General features: G+C 39.3%; 1 protein-coding gene across 1 annotated transcript in view; it reads left to right on the top strand.

Annotated features, from left to right (window-relative positions):
* Positions 1-3,422: 3,422 nt before the first annotated feature.
* Positions 3,423-7,425, top strand: part of LOC104953747 (RAC-gamma serine/threonine-protein kinase-like) — a 47,410-nt gene continuing 43,407 nt past the window's right edge. Inside the window, exon 1 of the mRNA XM_010780739.1 lies at positions 3,423-3,507. The gene's annotated coding sequence lies outside the window, so the exon portion shown is untranslated. The remainder of the gene's footprint in view (positions 3,508-7,425) is intronic.

Raw genomic sequence — 7,425 nt, 5'->3', positions numbered from 1 at the left:
AATGTTGTGCTCTACTAATGACTTTAAAGCTATCAAAGTCACCAAATCACTCTTTACTTCAGGTGGACCGAGTAGAGTAGAGGTTGTGGACACAAAAACCAGGTCGAAGTCTCCTCTTCTCTCGTCCATCATTCTCACAACCGCCTCTCACCAACGGCTCATGACTCACCCACCCCCAGTGACTCAACCACTGAGGCAAAAATCTACACTGATGGCACCCGCGGAGTCTTTGTGTGTGTGTGTGTGTGTGTGTGTGTGTGTGTGTGTGTGTGTGTGTGTGTGTGTGTGTGTGATGTGTGTGTGTGTGTGTGTGGGTGTGTGTGTGTGTGTGTGTGTGTGTGTGTGTGTGTGTGTGTGTGTGTGTGTATCCAGAGCTTGAAGATGTTTGGATCACTGAAGGAAGGATGGGGTTTCTGGCTGTTCTCACTGCCTCATGCAGGTAACATCTGTCTTCATACAGGAGACCGTCAAACCTAATATACACTCACAACATTTCTCACATGAAATTAATATGAAAGTACACAAACAACCTAACCGTACCCCTCTCAGTTTGCCCAGCCATCCTGTTTTTTTGTTACCCTAGCTTACAAACTGCAGTCTCACTCTTCCCGTCACTGGCAGCTGATGACGTTGGGAAGCGTCAGAACAAAACAGAGCAGTAAATCAGGAGCTCTCTCTCTTTATCACCCTGGTGCAAAATGACTGCTACATTACTGCAGCAGCTTCCGCTAAGCAGCGGTCAATCACATAATTGCTTTTACCCTCACTCATAAATAATCCTGGCGACACATTGGAAATACAACTTCCCGGCTCAGACGTTGCACATGACCATGTGGTCAGTGGGGGCATCAAAAGTGTTTTTATAGACTTGTTTCCCACATAAGAGGTCTTATTGAAGTCTTTATTAACATGTTATCATTAGTGTATTGCGGTCACAATAGGCCATATACTGTAGATATAATATCTTGGTATTAGAATCAGACAAGTTTAAAAAAACAAAACGTCAATACATTATCTCTATTTCAGAGTCTAAAAGCAATTGAATGTAGTTTTAATAATGAGGAAGTGCAATGTCCAATGTTTTGCTTCTATGTAACTGCCGGCGAATACTATAAAAGTTATTTATCATGATAAAAGATACATTTTATAATAGTATTAACAGTTATAAAAAGGAAGACCTTAGATTTGACATCCAAGAAAAGGGATGAGATGTAAATGTGCTTCTTTCATAAAGATATTTGTAAATTGCAGTGTTCATTTTGAATATATATTTTAGTTAAAGTTAGGGAAGAGCTTATGATTAAGTGCAAGTTAATGCCAGTTTTTGACAGATGGTTATTTGTGACTCAGACACATCAAATAGAGCATTTCCCAAATATTTTACATTTCTTTAAAAGTATTAAAATTGGTGTATTGCTGAGTTCACTGCCTTTAAGCTATTTACTGTGCAATTATTTAGAGATGATCACTTTTATAAAGAGTTTATTGAAGTATTATTACTCTTGTATAGTTATCAAAATCATTTTGTACCTCCTCTGGCCTAAATCCCTTTATTTTAAGGCAGAGCAGCTGCACACTGCGGAGCAACCGGAGAAACCAGACTGCTCCAACCTGAGGGGAGAGGTATGTGTGTGAGGTGGGGCTGCGCACATAGGATAATACGAGTGTGTATTCTGTGTGTGTTCGTGATGTAGGGCTATGGGTAAGGGTGTTTATGAGGGAGTTCAACCTGTCTGCATAGGAGCAGAAGGTGTCCTGATACACACACACACACACACACACACACACACACACACACACACACACACACACACACACACACACACACACACACACACACACACACACACACACACACACCTTTCCTGACTGCTGGTTTTTGCTCATACTCCCCCTCTGCGCACAGAGCTGTGAGCAAAAGCCAGCTGATGGCAATATTTGTATGTTTGTTAAGAGAGGCCAGAACCGTACATATTATCTGACACGCGAGGTCCACCTGTGTCTGCACTCTCTGCTCTGCGTGGCCCCCGACCCACCCTCTGCTGCCCAGCCACACACTCCACCATCTGGGGAGACATGCAGGGTGAGAGAGGGGGAAAGAAGAGCGAGCAGATGAGGGAGGGCGTCAGTGTGCCAGAATATCAACACGTTTTAAATTAACATCAATATATATACATCACATGTACATGCTGGAATTTTAAACATAGGATACTTTTGTATGTGAAATAAGAGAGATAAAGGTGATGGAGGAAGAGGAGGAAGCACCCTTACATTTGAAAGCCAAACCTGTGCAAGGAAGCACAAACTCATCATCACTCTTAACAATTTAAAGCGCTATAATTGGGGAGCTCATAACAATGGCTTAAAAAAACCTCCACAGGAGTTCCAAAAATAAATGCATCAAAGATCTGAGCCTTAAATGTCCACTGAACATTTTTGAATACACGAGACGGATCAGCTGTTGAGAAAAGATTTCCGTCACATGCTGTGCAGTTGTCAGATCCTTCCGGTTGTAAACAGCATTTAAGATGCAGTAATGTTCAGAGGCTGACCCTGTTGACCTATACAAGTTCCTGCTCAGCTGCTCAGTAACTACCTTGTTTATAAACAATAGACTTACATATAATGTATAAAAAATAGGCCTACACAAGTAACTCAAGACAAAGATAAAATCTCATGTACTGAATAATAATGCTCCTCTACAAAAGGGAACACATCATAAAAAAAGAAGGAAGGGGGATAAGAATCTATATTGAAAGTGTACAGTAAAGCTGTTATAGTTTTGAGTTATTAGTTTTAGAGCGTTGAAATGAATGAATATATTGTTAGTGCATGGCCTTTTACTTAGGGATATGGAATTTGTTTCTGTGTTTTTTTTTTCTAAGAGACCAGACAACACATTCTTCCAAACCAAAACTTTCATAAATATTCCTAGTCATAAAATCTTCACAATGGGGAATGCCAAAACAAATGCAGTAATAAACCATTTCTAGAGATCCATAACATAAAATGAAATGTGCAGAAATGTCTCTCATGAAGTTCTATATTTATTTATTGTCTCAACTTTACTGTTATTTTTATTCTGTCGCGTTAAAATATAAAAACACAATGTAGAAATGCAAGCATGAACAACATAACATGTCAGCAGAAGTGTATTTAATTTACCTCCTGCAATAATGTTTATATTTCTACATAGGCTTTAAAATTATATATAATTATTTATATATTTTTTAATTTATTTGATTTGATTAATAACCTCAAATTAAAACGTAAGTAGGCGACAGAACCTAAATCTCGTACATTCCATAGATAGAACCTTTATATACAGTCTATGGATAGAACACAGCATTAACAGTGTATGATTCTCGCGATGGTTGGCTTATTAGCCGGCAGACACACGGGATGTTGGAATGGGATGATGAGAGAGCAGAACCAGAAACACACACACAAAAACACACACCGAGCAGAAACCGTTAACAACAAAAAACTGGAGGACGAGGCGAGACGGTAGGTTGCACGTGTGTCTCTCTGTGTGTGTGTGTGTGTGTGTGTCTGTGGGTGACAAAAAAAGGGGGTTTGCCGTTTCTCTGCGTGACGTCACGAGTTTTCCTGAAAGTCAAAACAACCGTTGGCTGTGGTTAACGACAGCGCCTCGGAAATCCGTTTCATGTGTTAGCTTTATTATTATTTCTGTAAACGCCTCGTTTTTACCTTTACTGCGGCGTTTGTTCATTAATTCACTCAGAAAAGACGAGGACAAAAATAACCCGGGCGGTTAGTGGAGAGCAGGTGCACCGGGAAATACCACAACACCTGCAGCTACAGGTAATTGTTAGCTAGGCACACTTTAGTGACTGTAAACATCACATACACTGAGCCAAAGCTACTTAAATAATGTGTTTATTTCGTGTTAATGTAAGTAAGGTGGGGGCGTTACCGGGGGGTTGATGGGTGACTTGGAAATTATGCTCAGTATTTCCTTGAAGTGGGTTAAAAAAAAAAGGTTTTCATGTAGGATATAACACCCATAGCGTCTGTCATGCTGCATGCAATATGCGTCAGTTTGTCATCTGCAGTGACGTAGATGATGCAGTGCTGGTGTATCAGAGGTGGGAGAAGTACTCAGATCTTGTACTTAAGTAAAAGCAGAAGTACCAGAGTGTAGAAATACTCAGTTACAAGTAAAAGTATTGGCATCAAAAAATTGTCAAAGTACTCAATATGCAAATTGGCCCATTTTAGAAAAAAAAATATATTATATGTTTTGATTATTGTTATTGATGCATTAAGTGTTATTAAACCTCCTAAAGGTGCAGCTAGTTTTAATTATATTGTATACTGCAGGGTAGCTTGTGAATTTACTCCAGGTGTAACTCAATTCTTATTAAAGTGTTGTCTGTATTTCACATCATTAAGACATTCTACAATGTACAGTAACTAAGTATAAAAAATAAATGTAGTGAAGTAGAAGTACAAAGTAGCAACAAATTGAAATACTCATGTAAAGTACAAGTCCTTCAAAATTGAACTTAAGTATAATACTTGAGTAAATGCACTTAGTTACAGTACTTTACTGGTTTTGTTTGACCAGATACAATGGGTTAAAATAGTTTTCATTTAGAACACCATGCTCTCTGCCATGCTGCATGAGTCATGCGTCAGTTTGAAAGCCATAACAGTGACGTAGAGGATGCAGTGCTGGTGTCTACAATTAGATTCAATTCAAATAGCTTCATTGGCATGACCATAACGACATACAGTATTGCCAAAGCTTTGTACTTGAGTACGACATATACATACATGCTTACATACATTACATGTTACTTAACACGTGCATTTGGAATGTGCTGTTATGTTCATAAACACAGCAAGAATAACGTGTTTTCTTTACAAGGAAAACAATGTACTTTTTTAACATTAACTTCATTTTAAAACATAATTTAGTTGAAAATACTTCTGTACTTTTACCTAAGTGATCTTTTGAAGGCAGGACATTTAATTGATTATTATTTGAATACTTCCTTTAACAGTGACTTTCACTGTGATGTATGCAACTGTATACAAAACCAAAAGTAATCAAATGTTTATGCTACAGAAGAGAGCTGAAAGAATGGTAAATAGTTTGTGTTTTCTCAAACCAACCAACCAGCTTTGATATAGTTGATCTTAGAACTGCAAAGAAAATGCATGAACCACAACTTGTTTAGCTTCCTTACTGCATTCAGATGCTGTCTGGATTCAGGATTCCCATGAGTTTTTTTGTGTTTTTTACTTTTAAATGAATTCCTTATTGTTATTTATTTATTTTTACTGCATTCTTTCTTTGCATAATTTTAGTCAAAGATATATACCGGTATATATATTTAGTTCACACCTTGTTTTGGTCTTATATGTACTTTACTTCTATGCAAGATGTGTTTTGGCTTATAGACAATCATTATATTTAAGATCTTAAAACTTTAGAAATGACAAAGACGTAATACATCCAGTGTTAATAGAGTGTAACACGTGAGGTCCTGCCAATTGATGGCTTTCACTTTAGGAAGAAGCTTGTGGGCTCAATGATGTTGATGTCAGCTTGATTTGGCTTTGAAGAGGATTGAGGTGAGATTAGGGGGTGTGAGGTGTGCTGTCCTGACGTGGCGGCAATAGTAACTCCAAGTATCTGATCTGACCTGAGCCCTCTTCTCTGTACATTCTTTGTGCTTAAGATCCACACCGCCCATTTTTAGAGGTGTAATACACTATTGAGACTGTTTCAGTTCTCAAAAACACCATTCATATTTGATGTATAGTTAACATACACAGATTAGTTCTTAGTGTGCAAAGATATGTTCTATGATGTTTAATGTTACAGGGTCTGGGATAAATGCAGATCCCACTGTTCTCATTACATAAAGATTATTATCTTTTTTACTCCCAATGGGTTAACTTGCTTTCAGTATCGCATTGTATCGCACTATATTGAATCTATCCCCTGTATCATGATATCTTACTACTGTATCTTAACCCAATTTTGTTCCAAAACACAGCCCAATTTCATGAAGTGTGTCAAGCCTATAATTAAAGCTAATGTTCAGAGATTGATTCTCAATCTACTAGGTTCAGTTCATGACTACTCCGTCAGCTCTATTTACTGTAGGCCAACGTTTTATTAAGAGGCAGTGACGCATTTCCAAGCAGTGATTTGTTATTGGTTTATTAATAATTGGTTTACTGGTTTTCAATGTTTTTTGGGAACACAGGAGCTCAGTCAAAACCTTGCCTTGTTGTTGAGCTCTAAAACGTGATTTATTCAGATAAGAAATGGAGCTTCCAGATCTGCCAATACTTCTCCTCCTTTTCACCGATAGAACTGACCACTGACACTAATGCTGAGTGTATCAGAGTGACAACGGCTTGTAAACAGCACCATTATGTTCATGCTTAATGTTTTAACAGGGTGTCCGCGGGGTCTTAAAAAGTATTCAAAGTTGATAAATCAATTTAGCGAAAACTAAGGCTATTAAAAAGTATTAAACGGCATTTTCCAAGGTATTAAGAAGTCCCAAAGCAACGACAACATGAAACACCCTTTAATTTACTGAAACGACATGTCGGGAAACCCCCTCAAGGCGGCCCCATGCACAGCGCTCCGTAAAATGCCGCTTCTTATTTTAAGTTTCGTTGCCTTGCTCAGCTCTGTGGGGGGGGCGCCGCCAGAGCGCGTCTCCCGTTTACCTGCAGAAGGAAGCCATGCACGCAACGCAGCCCCGCTCTCTTTATCTCCAGGTGACTTTCTGCCGCTTTCCTCCGTGGTGCAGTGCTGATCGTTTCACCACGGAGGAAAGCACTTCACTAATTGCACTACCCATAAGGAGCTGTACAAATGCCGCAGTTTTTTTTTTTAGTTGAAAGCCCAGTGGCGATCTGCTCATCTCTCATCGAAATAATATGCTACAAAGGGGCGGACTGGCCATCTGTGTGTTGAACTTTCCTGTCGGCTCCCAGACCGTAGTCGAGGAGGGCAGAAGCAACAAGCTTCAGGTTCAATAACCCACTTTAGCTTAAATGACTGGAGAGAGGCGAGCTCTTCTTGGGATGCCGTTGCATTTATTTAGTTGTTCTTCTGTTTCACAAAATACATCACAGACCTCTGTCTTTCTGTTGCCTCGTTTCACTTCCAGAAACATACACACGTTCCCTCACTGTCGCTCTACCATCCACACACACACATGCACAAGCCGCACCCCTCTCTCTCTCTCTTAAAGGGACAGCGATCTCATCTCACTCTGCATGACCCTAATATCATAACATGTGTGCTCTGGAGAATCACAGAACGGACGATCGTCCTTATTATTATGCCGTTTAAACCAATTATTTAAATGTGTTTGTTAAATTCGGCATCATGTAAGTTGCGCTGACAGGTCCACACACTGCTTCCCC

The sequence above is a fragment of the Notothenia coriiceps genome, unplaced genomic scaffold (assembly GCF_000735185.1).
Source record: "Notothenia coriiceps isolate Sejong01 unplaced genomic scaffold, NC01 NC01_scaffold00022140, whole genome shotgun sequence".
NCBI lineage: Eukaryota > Metazoa > Chordata > Actinopteri > Perciformes > Nototheniidae > Notothenia > Notothenia coriiceps.
This window is presented reverse-complemented; position numbering and strand designations above follow the sequence as displayed.